Genomic DNA, 22,227 nt, shown 5'->3' on the forward strand with positions numbered 1-22,227 from the left:
ATATTGCTTGTTACTTCCAGGGTCTGGCACAGGAGAGTTTTAAGGCTTTTCTCAACAAGTTTCTTGCTGTTCTGGTCCCACACTGGACTCTATAAATAATTACTTGTACATGTGTTTTCTTTTTTGTGTGTGTTTCACTGCAGACAGATTTGTCATAGTATTTCTTAAGGTACAACTTTTTCAGCAGACAGTCAGCAAGACGAACATTAAAGTCAGGTCACAATTTCCATTACAAACGCTGATTTCCAGAATCTTACCACCCTTGAATAAAAATGTCCTGCAAGCAGAAATTAAAACTCTGCAGAAAGCGAATAAAGAACTAAAACAGAGGCCCAGTTTTGCACCTACTACCACTGGTTTTCTAAACCTGTTTCCAGTTTTCACCAGTCAGTAATCTGACCCTCCTAAAAATCTTATTTTCCCAGTGCAAAGCAAAGCAGACACATTGTGCAAATGACGTCCAAGCACCTATTGCAACAGACTGGCAGCTGCAACCAAACCCTCACAGCCACTGTTCTGCAGCAGGGACAGGACAGTTTGTACTGTTTAAACAAACATGATAATGAAGGTTTGTTTTAAAAAAAATTAAAAGCATTTGAGTACCCCAAATGCTAAAATCTCATTTAATGATGGAAAGTGTTGTATGTCCTGCCAACACCCAGGCACAATGCTGCAACTTTAACAAGCTGCTTAATTTTCTCTCTAACGCCTAAATGTATGTGATAGACTTGTGGTGCCGTATCACCCTCAGCTGGGAATTGCTTTAACTTTATTGTTTGCTGTCACAGTCTGTATGCTCTTCCATGTTTTAGTGATTGTGAAAGATCAGTAAAGAAGGATTACTTAGAAACTCTGAAAAGGAAAAAATCCACTAGGGAACTTGAAACAACAGTAAACCTGAGACCTATTGTACAGCACAAAAGATTTCATGAGAAAGGGAGAAAGCCTTTGAATTGTGAAAAATAATGAGAAAGAGGTGACACTGCAGGACCACTGCCAGAAGATATTTAAGGAAGTATCAGAAAAGATAAGTACCCATCTTTTGGGCAGCATTGTGTTCCCAGGGTCCCATCCTTGTGGACTGATACAGTACTTACTGTCGGCAGAGATTATGAGTTACTGCTGTTGCTGTTACAACAGACATCTCATACATTTTCATTGGTCTTTCCTTCTAAATTAAAATTGGTTTGTAAAGACTGTGGTCTGAATTCAAGAGGCACATAAGCAGCACAGTACTGTGTTACCGTGTGTTTCAAACACATTAATGATGAAGAAGGATCCTTTGGGCATAGTTTCATTACATCCACGAGGCCAATGCTGGCCCAAGGGGCAGTACCACTCTGCCAACTAGAAATTTCCATCCCTTCTCTGGTTTTAGTATCAACATTTGTCAATTGACCTGCCAGTAACATAACTTTTTTTTTGGTCAAGTTTCACCATAAAGCACTACAAATGATAGAACTAGCCTATGTGAGGTGAGTAAGAACTAGGCCCCAGATTTTGGCAGTAGCACAGAAGCCAGTTGTGACTCTGCCGTTTCTCATGCCTAGAAAATAGGAAGCAACGTTTGTCAAGGCAGATGACACCTTTTTAGGAGATGACCTAATGCAGCTAGGAGAAAAACTAGCAGGTTCAAACACTCAAGCCCTTCTTCAAGAAACATACCTCCTGAGGAATGGATTTGCCAATCACTTGAACACCGAGAAAGGTAGTTACCTGTCAAAACCAACCAAACAAAAAGTTTGATAAGTCTTTGGGCCAGAAAGAGAAAATGACCCCACAGCTTGGTAGCTGCATGATTAGTTTGTAAGACCAAGTGCAGTTCCTGTTGCAATTAGTATTAAGTTATTTTATATATAGTGAAAGTATTTCAACTGGAGAATACAGAAAACTTGCAACAGAGTATTCTTGATCCTATTTGCTAACATACTCTCATGAGAGACTCAGATTCTGTCTTCAAATTGGATGGGCAAGTGAATTAAGCCTCTCTTCTTCTTGTGCTAAGTAGGTAAAACAAGCTTGTGCTATTCAGCGTTTATTGGATGTTGGTACCTCCCTTGTGTTTCCAGGGGTCTGTGCAAGTAGGAAAGACAGGAAAATATATAACTTGTAAAAAAACCTGCATCAGCTTTGATTTGGTAGAAGTGCCACGATATTCAAGGTGTAAGCAGTTTTTCACATGAATACTAACTAAAACTTAGTGGATCCTGACCTTGACATTGTCTCATAGGAGAAAGCTCTTACGAACAGTCTGAAGTGCATGAACCTCTTCTCTCAGCTACTGAATTTCTACTCTTTTATCACGAGCCTGTCCTCAAGGTTATTCAGTTCCTCTTTATCATACTGTAATTCTCTTGCACAGTAACAATGTTTCCCAGCTGTATGCCAAAGCAGGTTTCATTAGCAAACTCTTTGTTACTGCACAAATATCATTAATGAAAGCATCACATGTTTGGCCCCAAGAAAACTCCTTGAACATCTCTAGTAGCAAACTCTCCCTAGCCTCATAATGCCTCTTAAGGAGGTGCCAGCCTCACCTTTTCATCCTTAAATCCCAAAGCTTCATTATAATACCCAGTGTGTGATTTATCTTAATCTGCTAAGTACAGAACTAATAAGGCATTGTAATGCTATAGTGAGCTATACTTGCAGAAAGGTGTAGACTTCTTCAAATGCAGCATGTCTATCCTAATGCTTGCATGTAAGCAGGAAAAAAATATTGGCCTAAGACAATAACAATTTACCAGAAGACAGAATAGGAAAACATTTGAGTTATATTAGAATCAGACAAAACAAGATGAACTTACCTGAAATATAGTGGTCCGAGTATAAGCCACACATAGAATCTGATTCCAGCAACATCAAAGAGGTAGCAAAATACTTGTTATTAATTTATCAAAAAACAGTAAAACAAGAAAATGCTTGGTTTTTTGAGAAGCAGAAATCTATATGTTTCACACTTTAATTAAAACAGTGGGTATGGATTAATGAATTAGTCAACTGCATTAATAAAAAAGAATGTTTTGTGATCCAAAATTAAACAAGAGGCTTCTCTAGACTTATGTTGCATGCTAAATAATTAGCACAACCACCCTCCAACTTTGCCAGATGAAGAAGGGAAAACTCACCAACGAGAATGCCCAGTGGAGGGAACATTTTTGGTCCCAGTCACCAGCTGGTTCTTGGAGGTGTGCAAAGGAGTTATCATAACTGGGGTGAATCACTGACCTGGCTTGTCTGGAGCCCCTAAAATGAGTAAGGTGTCACATCAATTACTGTGTGACAGTTATCAAAAGTACAAGATACCCTGAAGTTACTTAACAGCTACTGTAAGTAATCAGGCAGACCAAGTTCTTGTGTTGTTTCCTGATGCTGTTAGATCAGGATCTTCTTCGCTCCACTTTCTACTCCACTCCCTTATCATTGTTCACTCCTTCAAGATTCCCAGTTACTGTGCAGAACCCATTTCCTTTCTCTAGCCAAGAACTCTGTCACGTGCACCTTGGTGTCAAGCCTTATTTCCTGCTTGTTGTGCTGTAGCACCTGTTCCCTTTTTCTGTTTTGCTTCATACCTGGCAGATTTTTGAACTGCTTTATTCTATATTATATTTAATAGTAGAATAGCTTAATAAAACATGGTTGATTTGCATTCGCAGGATTAGGTCCTCTTTCCAGTCTGTTGTCTAAAATCTGTCAAGTTTATTTGGGGCATATAATCCTAAAAAGCATGGTTTATGTTGTACAAAATAGTAAGTAACCCAAGATGAATGTAGCTGTATGCAAAAAGTACATCAGAAAGCTTTATTTCATTTGCAGTTCTGTATATTATAAGGACACACATGTACCTGAGGACAAGAAAAACCATGCAAATCACTATTAAAAAAATTAAAAAAAAAGTAAACCATTATGAAGAATACAGTATCATTAAGCTTTCTTAAATATGTTCATATATTACTTATAAGAATAATTTACAAGGATATGAAAAGTATAGCAAAGAATTAATTAATTAGGAAATACCAGGATTCAGACTGTGCATATTTTGTTATGATATACATCTTTACTACGTGTACATCTACTATTTCTTCTACATGACCCATGCCTTATTCAGAGTTAAGGCAGATTGATTGCTGTCTTATTGAACTGCTATCCACTATTTGATTTTGTTCTTATTTGTTCACTGGGCAAAAGCCACTAGTCTACTTAGCACACACTATTCCATTACTGCTTTAAAGGAGGAATTTACCAACATAGCCAATTAGTGGGTATGAATCTTCCTCCCTCTCCTCTTACATACAAATGATTTCATAGCAGAGAGAGGGTATGTCTGTACTACGCAATGGAGCATAATGCAGAGTTAATTGCACTATTCCAGTAACTCCACAGCAAACACAGCTCATGCTGTCCACATTAGAGGACAGACTAACTTGGGTACCAAAGGCAGGTTAGAGCAGCACCATGCCCATAGTAAAACACTTGACTCCTAGTACAACTAATCAGAGCTGACATGCTGTCTTCCTTGCAGTGCCAAACGTGGCTGAGAAATGTCTTCTGTGCTGCACTGACATGAGAGGGCTGACAGGCTCTTGGCCTCAAGCCTGGTTATTATAGGGAGGATGAAATCTACAGGAAGTTTTATCCCTTAAACTCTATGACCACGCATCAACTTCGACACTGTTGACACCTACAAAGCAAATTATTTTAGAAAAAAAAGCATTATTTAAGGAACAGATCAAAATTACTATGCTTTCATTTATGTGGTTTAATCCAAATGGCATTTCTGGTGGAAGTGGTGAGATTTTCCAGTAGAGCTGTAGAACTACAGACTTTTTTATTGGTCTAAACCACAGTAAAAATTACTGGATAGACACTGGGCAGTAGATAAGACACTTTGCCTGAATCAGGCCTTGAGTGACCACCTCCAGATGCCCTTGAACAGCAATCCCTCTTGATATTACACCCTATGGTATAATACCAGACTTTTTTTTTTACTGGTAAATCTAAGAGGTACTCTTAGTAAGGCAGTTCCTTAAAACAGGAATTTCTTGCTTCTTAATAAACAGATAAACATGCTTTAATGTCTGAAAGCAAATAGAAAATTGTGGTATTTGGTGACATCTGATGGAAGAATCAGATTAGGCTTTTCTCATCCCATTTACTGTCACATAGTAGGGGGGTCACACACCTGGAGTTTTAACTCGGTAAGGCATAGAAGGTAACTGTGACTTTCAGTCATGTCTTTGTTGGCAATGCCTTTATTTCACAGAAGTGAACATAGTACTTTGCTAAAATGCCTGAGTTTGTTTTAAATAATAATAAAAAGAAGTGTTGGGAATGCTGTGTTCATGTTAAAGGTATTCCTAAGGTCCTAAATAAAGATTAGTATGCTTGTATGTGTTACACACTCCATTATCTTCACAAATACAATTATAATTTATAATATATTGTTTGAAAATAGGTACTGTTTGAATGAAAAGCTACAGACAGTAGATCCCTGCATATGCTAAGAGAACAGAAGGTCAGCCTGTAGCATCCAGAAGATCCTGTTTACTAATTCATGCAGTGTTTCACAGACATGCTATAAGGACACAACAGCAGCATTTTTGCTTCTTGGTATTCTGCAGTGGTGGAGAGCTTATTGGATTTTTTCCTCACTCGCCTGTCATGCCCTAAGGGTTTCTAGACCATTAATGATCAATAGATCCGTTTAGATAAGAATGATAATTCAGACGATTGAAAAACATATATGCTTCCTTGATGGGCCTGTGGTATTATTTGCAAATGAATTCACTGTTTAACCCTCCTGAGAGTAACAAATGTGCTATTTGAAGAGCATGTTTAGAATACCAGAGATGCTAGCTTTGACGATTCCATAACTGCAGTCTAGTGTTTGGTTTATTTGTCTAAATACTTCACAAATATGCTTGCTTTAAATTTACCAACTTCACAAAGATCTTGAGCTCTGTTTAGACCTTATGACCTCATTGTATATTTAATTACTGCAGCAGCCTCTGCAGTTACAAATGTAAAAACGTTCTTTCTTAAGAAGCTGCTCGGTGTTGTCAAAGGTTATTTACAAGTCCAAAGCAGGCAAAACCCAAGATCCAAGAACCCAGTCCTTCTCATCCATACATTTAAAGCCACCTTCATTCTCTGCTTTATGTTCACCATCCTTTTTACCCATCATCCATGCCTCCTGCATGCATGCAATAATGACAGATACAGATCTAGAGTTACACCAACTGGGAAAGAAGCAGGCATGGGGTCCACACGTAACAGCCTAGGAGGACAGGACAGGACAGCCTACCTACATGTAGGACAGCCATGATAGCCCCACACAAGAAAATACCCATCTAAAGAATTACTTTCCTTCATATATTACATGTACTTCTTACTCCTGCATATGCCACAGACATTTCATACACACACAATTCTGTCTCCATCCATCCTTCCAGCTGCTTTGCTGCTTCCTATGTACAGGGTGCATTCTCCAAAATTCCTTTGACATCTGGTCTGTGCCCCACCCAGTCCTTCCTCACCAACCACATGCACACCCTGTGTCATTACAGGTACTCTCCTATTTGTTCTCTTTTTATTTGACCTTCTTCCTGGAGAAATATCATAATTTATTTCCATAGTGACTCCTGAAAGTACAGATTTTTGTCTTGCTTTAGACTAAAGAAAACAAGACAGACAAAAGTCATCATGGGTGAGACGGTGTAGCAGGTGCGAGAACCTGGTACAGTAACCACAGGGACCTTGAGCCAATTCAGACAACTGTAAGGGTGGCTGGGTAACTCAGATTTCTCTTATTTCTTACGCTTATCCAGCTCTGATGGAGAACTTTTTTCCCACCAGTTTATCTATATGATCAGTAATCTTATTCTTTATTATCAAGTTTACCATCTCTCGAAGGATCAAAGTCAGACTCATGGTCCAGCATTCCCGGCATACTTTCTAGAGTAGTTTTGTGGACAGGACAGACTTCTGCAATCTTACTGCTTTTCTGGTATTGAAATCACTTTAAACTATGGTTGGGGGTGGGGTTTTGGGGGGTTTTTGGAGGGGGGGTGGGTTTGTTGTTTTGAGGTTTTTTGCATCCTATGCAAGCTGTTCCTCAAATTCTCTCTTACCCTTCTTAATTTCCCGTTTACATTTGGTCTGCCATGAGTTATGGTCTTCCCTGTTTCCATCTGGAGGACAAACTTTCTGTTATAAATGCCAGTCCTTTCTACATGATAATAACCTTGATTTTCTATTGAGCCATGTAGGGTTTTTACTGGACCACTGTGTTTTCAAATTTCAGCACAAGAGTTTGTCTTGAATACTAATACAGTATTTTTGAAAAGTGCCTAGGCTACCTCTAGGGTTCTTGCTTTTTAGCCTGCTTCTCCCTTAATGCTTTCTCTTCCTTTTGACCAGTTGCCTCATTAGTATGCAGTTCCCTTTCTTTAAAGTGAACACTGGTGTTCTGGATTTATTTTGTTTAGTCTCTCCTGCTGCAGTGTTAAACCTAGTTGTATTGTAATTGCAGTGACAGATCAGTTCTCCCACATGCTTCTTGAGCTGCTCCTGTGCAATATTCAGGAAAGCAGCTATTTACTAACTCCAAAAAAATTATTTCTATGTCCTGTATAGATGATGAGGCATTAATTCTATTGGTAGATGAAATATTCCAATTACCTGTCCTGAACTTGCACATCCTCTAAACACTATCTATATCTGGATTGAGGGTGGGGGTAATCACACAATCCTAACACTACATTTTTATTGTTACAGTATGATACTTCCAATCACAGGGATTTCATATAATTTTCTCTTTTTCAACAATGGTTTCATTCTGTTACGCTTCATTTTAGACTCAAACCCCAACACAACCCCTCCACATGCCCGTGGCAACTTCTGTAAAGTTGATAGCCTGGGAACATCACATCCACCGATTACCTTCTTTCTGCAAGGTCTCCAAGCCGCCTCTCGGTCAGGCTCATCATATGAAACCAGTTCTCTCATTTTCCAGGCTTCTAGCACTGGCAAGTTTTGCCCTTGGTCTCTTGCCCACTGTATTGGACACATTGTCAACTGACATAGGAAGGATCCTGATTTGCTTTCCCTACTTACTGCAGTTGTGCTGCTTTCTTCCCAGCCTTTTCAGACATGCACTGAACATTAGCCACAGCCGTTTGGGGGGATCACAGCCATCTGACATCTGTGCTCCTCTACATCTGTCAGATTCCCTCCAGTTTTTAGCACTTTTTCAGGGCCAGCAGCCTGGCTTATTTCTAAACAAGGTTTCAACCCTTCCTTCCTGTTCCTCCTCTTCTGAAATGTTCCCCAGTTCCTAATGTATGCAAATCTCTTATCCTAATATCTAAACTAAATGATTTCTAACTGAATATTATGTTAATTTCTGTTCATGAACAACAATTGATCATCATCATCTTAAAAACTCCCCATCTATCACAGATTAGACTGCTGCCAGAGCACAGAATTTCTAAAACATTTGAATTTTATGAAAGGCTATTAACAGGCAGCTGCCAGATTATTAGCAGGCAGCTCAAGTATCCTATTTATCCAGACAATAACAGTATCAACACTGTAGTGCAAGCTTTTCCCATACAACTCTTATCAATTTATCTCCATCATGCCCAAGAGAAATTCCAATAGGGAAAAGGGATTGTAATGTGTCCCGTGAAGCCTCATTCATGCCAAGCTGTTACAGATAATGATTCAGAGAGGAGAAAAGGATGTGGGGCAGCATCCAGAACCTGTGGAATAATAGGGTGTTAAATAACTAGCGCCTGTTTGCAAAGTTCAGATAAATATCAGGCAAAAAACATTCACTGGTCCTTCAGCTTCACCTTACAAGATGACAACCACGCTCCAGCACGCGTAGAAGGGGAACTTCAGGTTAGTTGGTTAATAATAATAATATTAAAAAAAAAAAAAAAAGAGAAAAAAGTGTATCCCATCCCAGAAATGGTTCCTTAACAGTCAAGCAGATACATTTTAACCGGCTGCACATCTGTGTTCTCATTTGGACCTTCACTTCTGAAATCACAGGCACTTTCAGCTGAGGGAGAACTGTTAAAGGTATAGCTTCTATACAAAGGCATACCACAAATGGTAATTGCTTGTAGCCAACAGCAGTTCAACCCATAAACAAAATCCTATCTCTGTACCTCTTGAAAGAATTACTGCTCCTATGACTAGAATGGGCGAGTTATTTCACCCCTTCTTCATTTTGTCTCTGTAGTTTAACTTGTGGAGTTATTAATTAAACTGTATACAATGGCATATCTGATTTAAAATGTGAAAGATACATGGTAAAAATCATCTTATTCAAAAAAAAGTACATCATTTGAAAATATCCAATCACTTCCCAGCGTTGCTCAGTCATATGGTAACTGTCATGGGCTAGATGAATGCTAGGAATGAATACATACACAGAATCACAGAATCATTTAGGTTGAAAAAAACATTTAAGATTGTTGAGTACAACTGTTAACCCAGGACTGCCAAGTCCACCACTAAGTCATGTCCCTAAGTGCCACATCTACACGTCTGAGGTACATCCACATTTAAAAAACCTTAAAAGCTCTGAGGTAATTTGTCAGAACTGTATAAATATGAATCAACTATGCAATCATTTTATCATATCACAAAGCCCCAGGAGTGTAGTATATATAATCTGGGTGACTTACTAATGAGGATGAGCCACATGAGAGTCTTGTTTAAGTACATCATGTTGACTAGGAGCCCTAATTTCAGTCTTTCAAGATTTTTCTGCCCTCTGAGGGCAATTACCCACAAAATACCAGATGCATGTTAGAATGACTGCAGGTCCAGATTGGTACAATTTGCGGTTTGGAGTATCTGCTGCAATATAAAAAGAATTTCCATAGCAGTCAGATCAGATCAGTGAAAACAGGTAAGGGAAGTCAGAGCTGCAGAAAGCATTCTAAAAGACAGGTGAAAGTTAATGGTCTCATCTTCATGTCAGAGAAATGTCATAAAGCCCTCATGACACCTGGAGGAGGCATTGCTATAAACTAAGAATCAGAATGGGGAAAGGTTAAACAAAACATTGATTGTACTGTCTGGTGTGACAAGCACCAGACAGTGACTCCTTGTAGGAATGTGCCACAGATTCCATGACAACAAAAAGTAAGATATTTATAACTTTGAAAGCAAGTCTGTGTCTTAATGCCACAGTTTGCATTCATGGCCCAAGGATAATTTCAAAAAGTTTTGCAAGAAAATACCATGGCTGTTTAAGGGATTAGGTGTGCTTTGATTCATGTATGACCTGCAAACTGGCAATGTATTTGAGAAGTGACATTTTCCAGGATGGTAACTGCCAGCAGAGCTGGGTGCTTTAAGCAATGGTGACTATGAAGCCTACAGTGCAGGAAGACTGATCAGTTTTGAAGGGCCTGTTGTGCAACAGAGACATACTTACTGAGCCATAAATGAAAATAATCATAATCTGTGCCCCTTCCCTTAAGCACCACACATTTAATAAAAACAATATCTTGGTGAGTCTGCCATCTCTCATCTCTGTATGGCCTGCATAGAGCATGTGTGTTTTGACTTCAGCATCATACCCATATATCATAAAGGAAGGATTTTCTTGAGTTTAATGAGCTGAAAGTTTCAGTGAAGTTTTCAGTCCTTCCGCAACATTCATTTTATCCTCAATAAGCAACTCTCACTCTCTCAAAATTAAGTCTTTCAATCCAGATTTAGAGTTCTTGCATATCCCTCAAAATCCAAGCACGGTTGCATACTGTCTGTCCTGAAACTGTTAGTGACATAAAGAAACAGTGATACTTGATACACTGGGCATTTTCACATATTTCTTCCCAATGCCTTTCCTTGCCCAGCCCAACATGGTATTTTTCCTGCCACAATGACACAATTTCCAGAAGTAAGATCTTGGTCAACCTGGGCCCTTTGCCTTCAGCACAGCCACTCAGTCCCATCACCTACTCTGTGTAAGCTCTGGTATTCATGTGGCTCGGAGGTGAGCTGAAGCCAATTAAATATCCTAATTTCTCAACTTGTTTTTCAGGTTGTTGATTACTCTGCACAGCAGCTATATATAGCATGTAAGCTCATGCCAGCACAAAGAAAGTAACAGAACGAAGTGGTCAAGGCTAAATTCTCCTTTGAGCAACAGCTCAGAGAAGTTCTATTGAAGAGACGGGTCATCACTGCCTAAGTATTTAATCAGAGCAAATAACATCATGTTGTCCAATAACAAGACCTCCGTTTATGAGTTTCCACCTGTGGAAATGGTATCTCCAGTAATGTTAGGAAAGCAAAAGATTTTGGTTTAGTAGCAGAATAGACGGCAAAGATGCAGCTCATACAGGTCTTCACACGCCATGGCCTTCGGACAATTTCACTGGTGATATGGTTGCAAAGGCACACCAGAACCTGGCAGATTTTTAAAATATCAGTAGAGTAGGGTTTCTCATGCTTAATCTTCAGTGAAAAGGAATGATTATATAATTCACTGCACAGTGTACAAAGAGTCAGATTAGGACAGACAAAAACAGAGCAGCCAAGTGAAGAGGCAGAACAGAAAAAGGTTTCAAAACAAATCTTTCTCTAAATATGCATTTTGATGTAGTGAAATGAGAAACATTCAGAATTCATAATCGTAGAATCACAGGATAGTTTGGGTTGGAAGGGTCCTTTAAAAGTCATCTAGTCCAACCCCCCTGCAATGAACGGGGACGTCTTCAATCAGGTCGCATTGCTCAGAGCCCCCTCCAACCTGACAATGAACGTTTCCAGGACTGGGGCATTTACCACCGCTCTGGGCAACCTGTGACAGTGTTCCACCACCCTTACTGTAAAGGATTTCTTCCTTATAGCTGGTCTGAATCTACCTCTTTTACTTTAAAACCATTACCCCTTGTCTCACTGCAACAGGCCCTATTAAAAGTCTGTCCCCACCTTTCTTACGAGCCCCCTTTAAGTACTGAAAGGCTGCCACCAGGTCTCCCCAGAGCCTTCTCTTCTCCAGGCTGAACAACCCCAACTCTCTCAGCCTTTCCTCATAGCAGAGGTGCTCCAGCCCTCTGATCATTTTTGTGGCCCTCCTCTGGACCCGCTCCAACAGGTCCATGTCCTTCCTGTGCTGAGGACTCCGGATCTGGATGCAATACTCCAGGTGCAGGTTCACCAGAGCGGAGTAGAGGGGCAGAATCGCCTCCCTTGACCTGCTGGCCACACTTCTTCTGATGCAGCCCAAGTTACTGTTGGCTTTCTGGGCTGTGAGTGCATGTTGCCAGCTCATGCCCAACTTTTCATCCATCAATACCCCCAAGTCCTCCACAGGGCTGCTCTCAATCCCTTCATCCCCAGCCTGTCTTGTTACTGGGGGCTGCCCCAACCCAGGTGCAGGAACTTGTACTTGGCCTTGTAGAACCTCACGAGATTCACATGAGCCCACTTCTCAAGCTTGTCGGGGTCCCTCTGGACAGAATCCCTTCCCTTAGTCATATCAACCACACCACACAGCTTGGAGTCATCTGCAAATTTGCTGAGGGTACACTCGATCTCACTGCCTATGTCACTGATGAAGATATTAAATATTGGTCCCAATACAAACTGCTGAGGGACACCACTTGTCACTGATCTCCATCCGGACATTCAGCCATTGGCCATTACTTTCTGGATGCAACGATGCAGCAATTCCTTTTCCACCCCACAGTCCATCAATCAAACCCATAGCTCTCCAATTTATAGAGAAGGATGTTTCTGCAGAAGTTATACAAAAGTTCTTACTAATTTTATTTAAAGCCTATGTAGGCACAAAAGGATTCATCCTGACATTATGATAAATGATGAAACATAACATTAACATAAACTTATTTATATAAGAAACCCTGCTGACAGAGTACATGCTTCTTCATTTTATGTTTTTACATTCTGTCTTTCCAAGACACTCAGCCAGGTCTCCCATCAATTACACGCATGCAAAAGAAGAACAACTTCAATAAATCTTGTATAAATTCATCATTTCTAACTAAAAGGCAATATGTAATAGTAAGCTGATTTTGACAAAACTAGTACATCAGAATAATAAAATTTAAGACCAAATTTATCTGTATTGTCTAAGGAAATGACTACTAGTTTTAGAACAGACAGCACAGTATATATAATTCTTTCTACTTGACTATGCAAAATTGCGTATGCTAACAGAAGGAATCTGGCTGTGTTTGTTCAGTTTAAGTTAATAAGACGGGACTTTTCCTTTGCTGTATCTGTTCTGTCCACTGTCAGAAAACAAGCTCCAACAGGAACTTTGCTTTCCAACAGACACCCCTCTGCTCTACTTCAGACCCCAGCACTGTTGTTCTGCAACTTATAACTAGAGCTTGGAAGTCTTCTGCACAGTACAGTGAACTTTACCTACTTGACTCAGGTAACCTCACTGCTGTGCGGTTTAAGAAAAAAAAAAAAAAAAGTCTACAACTACTTAAACTGATGGCCATACAATAGAGCAACTTAAGCACCACAGACAATGCTAAAAAGAATTGCCTTGACACTTCTGTTCCAGAAGTAAGCATACACTCAAGGAAAGACAAGCAAATCCCAGAGTACAGTGGTAAGGCAACTTAAACAGTGGCAAAAATATTCTGTGTAACTCCCCAGAATACTTGGTTTGATTTCTCTCCTTTGGGAATTAGAATTTTAAAATCCTAATATGGACTTTTAAAAAAAAAAAAATGGCTTTTACCTTTTAAACTATAGTGCAGCTGTTTTACTAAACAGCAATGTAAAACCAAAGCAAGTTTAATATTGGATTATCAGATGACAGTTCTTAAAAAATACTCTCATTAAAGGTGCTCAGAGCACCAGGTTTTATGTTTTAAAAATGAAGTTACAGGGAAAGCTTCCTCCCTCTTACCATATCCTTGAGGACCTGTGAATACTGTTGTGGGTGGCAGTGTGCTGGCAAAGCAAATGGCAGCAAACTGCCTCCCCTCACACAAGTGATTGATTTATCAGTTTAATAGAGCTGTAAATTGAGAAGAATGTTCCTCAAACCTTAACAGCGAACTACAAGCAAATAATAGGCAACAAGCTCTGTCACAGAATTGAAAATGTAAGTACTTGTAAAATACAGCATATGTTCCTTTTTCCTGTCAGCAGGCCAGAGAAAATCTGACCACTATGATTTCTAGCTACATGCCACAGTCCTTGAATTCTGGTGACACAGTCTTACAACATTAATGTTGGGTGCCCTTGCTTTTGTCTGCAGGGAGCATTACATTTTGCTCAACTTAAAACAGAAAGAAGCCAGTACAAGGGAGTTAAAAACAGTGCAACTGCACTAAAACATGAAAGGATGCTCCCAATGTATAGCAAAACCATAATTCTTTGCTATCACTTAGTGCTTCTGTGTTTACAGAATTCGGAAAGCTACCAATGTCTATAATTGTTTGTAAAAAATATAAAGTGCTGGTAAAATGCATAACTCCTCCACAATTACCAAGATTTCTTAAGTACTTTTCTCGCTCCATCTAAATACATCACTGTCATATTACCCGCCTTTATTTTTTCCCTTGCAAGACTCTGTTCCTGGCATATCATGCTATTTCTGTCTAGAGTTTCTTCTTCCTTCTTCCCATCCCTGCAAATTCAACAGGACATTTGCTAGTTAACTCCTTTATACTGTGAAACAGAGAAAGCAAACTGCATTGGAAAAGGATAGATGTTATCTAGCAGCCTGCAGCAGACTATTGCCAGCTGCACACAGGCTTGAACCTGTAAACACCTGTAAGCTAGTAAAGGTTTTCAAATGATAGAATCAGTTCTCACTCATGAATAATCAGCCATGACAAAAGTATTTGAGATTTTGTTTTCAAGAGTTACTAAAATTGGGCAACTCAAGGCATTTTGGAGATAGAAGTTGGGGTAGGGAGACTCTAACTTTAGATGAGCATTCTGTTTCAATTACCTGAAAATATTCAGCTTGGGTTTGATGCATTTTTTTGCTCCAGTTTGTTTCAACATTGAAGAAAATACATTTTTTTAAATTGTAAATAATAGTAGGTTTTCCTTCAAGAAGAGGTGGTGGGATGGATTTCAATATCAACATTGTTAAAAATATAAATTTCTTTGTTGTGGTTGAAACTATGTCATGTAAAATATTTAGTCTTTCATTGTAAAGAAAAAGCATTTAGTTGAAAAATTTCCAACTGTTTTTAAGTCTTTCACAACCAGAACAGCAGACTTTATTCCATCTTTCACTGAATACTGGCAAGGAAAAGGCCAAATACTCACAGAGATTCAGCAATATCACTGTAGGCCTTCAAATCCTTTCCCAGCAGCTGTGGCTTTAGAAACAGCTCAGACACACCTGCAACCTTGTCTGCAGCCCAGGGGAAATAGAAAGACACCAGTCACATGGGACTGGCTTCATAATATATGGTCTTGTGGTTGCTTTTGCTTTTAAAGCAATTGTCCTTACTGCAGCTGTTGTAACAGTCAAGAAGACAGCACTGTATGGCCTTTGCCCTATCTCCTGCTGCAAGGCAAAAGCAAGGAAACAGAAAAGAGCAGGCAAGAGTAGTGAGGGGGAAGCAGCTGCACCTTGCCAGCATACTACATCCAACAGCTTGTTTAAATTCTGCAATGCCATTTAAATATTGACCTTCATTAGCTTTTACATACCCTCTAACCTCTTGGAAGTCTTTAATATGCTCAGCTTTATCAAGTGTGGTCTTTTCACTATGATGTCAACTCTCTATCCCTTCCTACCACAATTTGTAAAAAATTTTTACATGATGTTTAATTAGAAGTCTGAGCTCAGTACTCACCAGAAATAGAAGTCAAATAATACCTATCTGCCTCACAAGAACAACTTCTTTTTACTACTGAACAGAACCCCACAATCCCCAAAATGCAAGAGCTTCCAAGTCCCTATTATGTCCATGAAAGTCAGAAGTCTTCTGCATTTGAAAGCAATTCAACATATTTCAAGAGTGCTGAAATGCCTCTTTCTTCTTCCGATAGTCTAGAAGCATATGCATGTGCAATGTCTGCCTACTGGATTAAATGCACTAAATGTTTAACATGTATTAAATATTACTGAAGAAGCAAACACTGAACTCTGGCCTTTGATGACTTTGCCCCAGCGTTTTTCTTGCCTTGTCTTTCTCTGTTAGAATTAAATCAGTAGGCTGTACCCTCAGCCTTTCTTTTATAGAAAATAATCAGGCTAAAATTAGTTTTTATATAGTGGAGAAAAATATGATCAACTTCAGTGAGAAGACTACATCCCATGAAATTAAACTTGTTTACTTGCTTCAGTCTTTTAAAACATTGTAACAGCAAATTTTAAGGTATTGATACAGGAAATGATCTGCCAAACAGACAGCCCAAATGAAAGTGATGCGTGCCATAGCTTTATAGTGATACAGGCTGCATACAACTGATAGTCTTGGCTACTGCTGACTCATAGGACCACATGCTACTTGTAAGCAGTATCTCAATGTAGCTAGTATGAAATTCTCTAGTTTCTTATATTTTTGTCTTGGGAGCACATTTAAAAGTAATCAGTTAATGAACTTGAAAGATAAAAGAAACTCAGCTCATTCTAGAACCCTATTTACCATAAGTTTAGCAGTTTTTCAGAAAAATGTCATTTTCCTGAATCAACTTACACACTGGCTAGACCATTACAAACTTACAATCTCATTTGGACTTGAAAAATCAAACTTACTGAGCCAAGTCAATAAATAATGCTGTTCAGGATGGACAATAAATAACCAATTTAGCTCCTTTCCAAATCCACTTACAAGTAATCATGCAAACATTAAACCGTTTTATAACTGATATCTAATGTCTACATAATAATACATTTATTAGAGTTAATAATTCCTGTTATGCTAGTAAATGGACTAGCATGGTTCATCACCATCCCTAATAGTCTCTTTATGAACTAAGAGGGAGGCTGCCAGGGAGTGATTGGTATACCACATGAACAAGGCTTCTTTAATGCACTGTTTCTCGTTTCTAGAGAATAATGTTCATGTCCAGTCATGGGCCTGTCTTGTCACATTATGACAGATTCAATTTCCCAAGTTTTGTCTGAAGAGTACAGTGACTGCAGTAGACTGGAAACATGGAGGCAACTAGAAATCTTAAAAAAAAAGTACCAAAATAGCATATTGTACAACTTGAAGATTCTACATTTCTACCATTACATTTCCCATAGAAATAAGCAAAAGTTAGTTTTCATCTGTCAGATAAAGCTTTCAGGTCCTCTACACACACTTGATAGCTTTCAAGCAATTTGTTTGGCAATTAGAGTTGGATAAGAAATTGTTTCTCTTCCAAATGAGGTGCTCAGGACAGAAACCAAGCAGGAAAAAAGTGATTCTGAACCCCCCTTTGTGTTTCTCAGGCTGTGAGTGAGGCTGTGTTTCCTCTTAGACCCTGGCAGAGGCTTAGTTAGCCCTACCTTACGCTTTGTTTCTCAGAACCCCTTTCCAGGCCCTGGGAAACAGCTGCAGCACAGTATACTTCAGCTACATCCCCATCTCACCCTTGGGCTATTAATTTTCCTATACTGCCATATGTTTCTTATGTTAGGGCTAGAAGTAGGGCTGGTGTGAGCCATTTCATGAGTTACCCTCTCTAGTCTGAAAAACAGCCATGGGCAAGGATATTTATTAAGCTATTTCTTCTCTCTAAGGGCCCTTTTATATAGCCAGACCTGGGGATTTTGCATACAAGTCCTTTCTATTTAATTTCTAGAGAATGTTCCTTGGCATTGATTATGTCAAGATACCATTTTTCCCCTACTGCTTGCTAAAACTTCTTTAAAAATGCTTAAAAATCCTCCTCACTTAAGCTTCTCTTCATATATCACAAAGTGGAAAGAAGAGAATTTTTAAAACAAAAGTCATGAGCTTGTGGCCATTTAATTATTATATTGAATGTAAATACTATAGATGAGAAGATTGATTGTTGTCTGCTATCCTCTATTCTTTTAGCTATGTGCATCCTAAACAGAAGCCTGTAACAGCCCTTCATGTCATCAGTGCAGAACATCAGCGATATCCTGGACATAGGGTTGTTTAGCCATGAGTGCCCACTCTGCTGCAAACAAGGAAAGTGACTCACCATCCTTTGATGCACTTGTAGAACCACCTCTGGTGACTGAAGGGAATTATCATATTTTTTACTGACAAGGCATATAAAGGATATGAGAAAGAAACAATACCGCATCAGTGTCAATAGCAATAGAAATGACTTGCTTAATCTGCCAGTAGCTTGAGGTAATGTCACTGAAAGCTTACCTTCATAATATTGCATTTGCAGGCGAAGCCTTGTCAGTCGACAGTCTCATTTATGGTTTCATATCTCTAAACTATCACTGAAGAAAAGTTTTATTAAAAGTAACTGACAATATCATTCCCTTCCTTGTCACCATCTTAGCCTGAATCCCTGTCCATTAGGGATATACTGAAATCATCTTTATTTGGATAGAATTTTCTAAGGAAAAAACTGTACAATTGCTGCCCATACCCTTCCTTCTCCAGCTTCACCTGGCTGCCTCCGAGTAACCCTTCATAAGAACACAACATTAAGCCAAAACGTAGAATTTAAGGCCTGTTCATCCTTCCTTGAGTAAGTCCCAGTGAGAGGCTGTAACACAGGGGTTAAGCACAGGCTTGCACAGCTCCTGCTCCAGGCCATGCTCTGATAATGACCGCTCCTCTCTCTCAGCAAGACCGGGGCAGTCTTTGGACTGACTGTCAGCACGCAGCTTGGGCCAGTTACCAGATGGATTTTGGTATGGGGCTGGCCTGTCTCCTCCTGTCCTCCTTGGCTTGGGTCACAGACCTGAACAAAGGCTAAGAAATTCAGTGGAAAGAGATGTCCCAGGTGTTCCTTCCTGTCTTGCAAAGGCAAGTAGAAGGAAAGGTTCCCTATTCCTTCTTTTTTTCCCAGCTAAAACATAAATGGGATTTTGGCTTCATAGTCTTTGCCACTTAATGCCATTAGTACAGATCAGTGAAGCAGCTTTCCCAGAAGCAGCAGGACATGGTTTTGCACTCGCTACGCAAGCTAACCTCATCTGGATCTGAGCGCTGCTAAGCTGAAACGACTTTGGTGGAAGTTCTGCCTGAGTGAAGAATACTGTCTAAGCTAAAGTTGAATAAGCCCTTGTTTTACACATCCTATTTATTTGAAGCTACCTTTTAATTAACAGTGATTAAAATATCAGAAGCTTTTAAATAAAAAATGCAGTTATATTAGCAATATACGTTGATATCTATATAATATATATATGGTTATATTAGCAATAAATATAGAAAACAGCTGAATGAGGAAGAATAGGAGCTTCATGACAGACAAGGTCCTCTCCATGTTCATAATTTCCGTGATGCGATATTAAGATGGTGACTTATGACTAGCATGTCTTTTAAATAAGAGACCCCCTTTTTGTTTTAAATAATGCTTCTTAAGATGACTCTGGAGTACCTCCCCAGAAATGTGTTTCTTATGAGCTGAATTAATTTTTGCTGACTTTGTCACAAATAGTCACCAGTCACCCTAAACACGTCCCCCAAAGAATCAAACAGCCAATGAAACTTCACGTAGCTCTAGAATTTATGTGCTTAAAATATGCATCAAGTATTTCAAACCAATTTCTAGGATGTTTTAGACCATAAAGTCTGCTTTCAGCTATTGTAGATCATTGCTTCTCCTTTACAAGAAACACTGTTTTACAGGTTTAGAACTCAGCTATAAGAATGTGCTCCAGGCTAAAGCTCAGTATAAAAGGTCTCAGCTAAAGGATAATTTTTTTCACTACAACTTTTTTCTGCTTTGTTTAGCTATTTAAGATTACAGGTGCCTTAAAAAATCCCCTTCCACTGTAGGATTATTCCCAATACCAGGGACTGATTTATAATCTAAACTGCAGGAAAGAGAAAGGTAATCCAAATTTAGAAAAAACAAAACAAAACAAAAAAAACACCAAACCCTGCCCCCCCCCCCTAAATGCTGGAACTGTGAGTTTTACATGGTCAAGGGTTTAGATTTTTAAGATAATGTATGAGCACACATTTTAAGGAGCCGTAACTTAAAGTGCAACTTCAGACCATACAAAAGGATGTAACATAATCAATGTATTACTGTTCCATACTGCGAGATATGTGACAGGGTGCTGCATCAATGCACCTCTACATATTGACAGTTTGGAGTTCTTCAAGGCCTGGAAAACAACCAGCTAAAGTTATTTGGACTGTTTGTTCAAGCCAGCACAAATTTTACAGGTTATTTGACCTTAAGATATGAATACATACCTAGGGTTAACAGACCAAGCCCAAGAATCTAGTTCAAAGAGGTATGCCAGGTACTAAGAGGTATGCTTAGGGACAAGGCTGAGCATACTTAGATTGTACCCAAAGTGCAAGGTGTGGTGGTTTGACCCTGGCTGGACACCAGGTACCCACCAAAGCTGCTCTATCACTCCCTTCCTCAACTGGGCAAGGGAGAGAAAAATATCACAAAAGGCTCATGGGTTGAGATAAGGACAGGGAGAGATCACTCACCAATTACTGTCACAGGCAAAACAGACTCGACTTGGGGAAATTAGTTTAATTTATTAACAATCAAATCAGAGTATGATGATGAGAAATAAAATCAAAACTTAAAACCACCTTCCCACCAACCCTCCCTTCTTCCAGGGCTTAACTTTACTCCCAGTTTCTGTACGTTCTCATCATGAGTGGCACAGGCGGATGGGGAACAGGGGTTGTGGTCAGTCCATCACACATGGCCTCTGCTGCTCCTTCCTCCTCAGTGGGAGGCTCCCCACACTCTGCCCTGCCCCAGCGTGGGTCCCTCCCAGGGGGTGCCAGCCTCCAGGCACAGCCTGCCCCAGCCTGGGTCCCCCGCAGGGTCACACGTCCTGCCAGCAAACCTGCTCCAGCTTGGGCTCCTCTCCCCATGGGGCCACAGGTCCTGCCTGGAGCTGCTCCAGCACAGGCTGCCCACGGGGTCACAGCCTCCTTTGGGCACCCACCTGCTCCAGCGGGGGGTCTCCATGAGCTGCAGGTGGGGATCTGCCCCACATTAACCTCCGTGGGCTGAGGGCACAGCCTGCCTCACTGTGGGCTTCACCACGGGCTGTCGGGGAATCTCTGCTCCGGTGCCTGGAGCCCCTCCTGCCCCTCCTTCTGTACTGACCTGGGGGGCTGCAGGGTTGTTGCTTTCACATAGTTTCACTCCTCTCTCTGGCTGCAATTTCCTGCACACAGGGTTTTTTTTCCCCCTTCTTAAATACATTATCCAAGAGGTACTACCACTGTCACTGATGGGCTCTGCCTTGGCCAGCAGTGGGTCCATCTTTCCATCTTGGAGCCAGCTGGCATTGGCTCTGTCGGACATAGGGGAAGCTTCTAGCAGCTTCTTACAAAAGCCACCCCTGTAGCCCCCCTGCAACCAAAACTTTGCCGTGCAAACCCAGTACAAGGTTAACTGAAAGAACTAGCTTATGATTTTCCTGCAACTCAAGCTTTCATTCTTCATACACAGGTGACCCAAAGCTTTTACAGAAGTTTAATGCCCTACAGAGAATACAACATTTCAGGATCTCTGAAAGAAGTCCTGGGATGCATAAACAGAGAGAAAAAACTCTGAGAAAAGTTCTTTGCATATAGACCTATGTTCAGAATGAAACCATACAATACTTCACTCAGAAACTAAACTCTTGAGATTCAATCTAGTACTGCATGTAAAGCATCACCTTTGCAAACATACATGATTTTTTCCATCTCATAGGCAACCAGTTTTAGAAACATTTCCCTAAATATAATTGGGAAGAAGGCAAGAACTCAGACTGAAATATCTGCAACCTTCCCAGTGAGCACTGCTTGGGCAAGCTCAGAACTAATTTAATATTCTCAGAAGCAGAAAAACATCTAGCTCAATGATTATCAGTGAAGTCAGATTTGGGGCAGGCAAAGTTAAACAACTTGAGCTGTTTTATGTTCAACTATTTGGCTCATAAAAGGAAATAATGCCTGTAGGGAGAAATAAGAATTGTTGATATTAAGTGATATGAAACTGCTATAAAAATACAGTTGGATTTTGTTGAGGGGTTGTTTTTTTTCTAACTGCAGAAGGGATATTGTGGGAAAAGTAGACATATGATTTTTTTCCCAGTCTTATCCAGACTGAGAGGAATTA

The sequence above is a fragment of the Falco rusticolus genome, chromosome 10 (genome assembly GCF_015220075.1).
Source record: "Falco rusticolus isolate bFalRus1 chromosome 10, bFalRus1.pri, whole genome shotgun sequence".
NCBI lineage: Eukaryota > Metazoa > Chordata > Aves > Falconiformes > Falconidae > Falco > Falco rusticolus.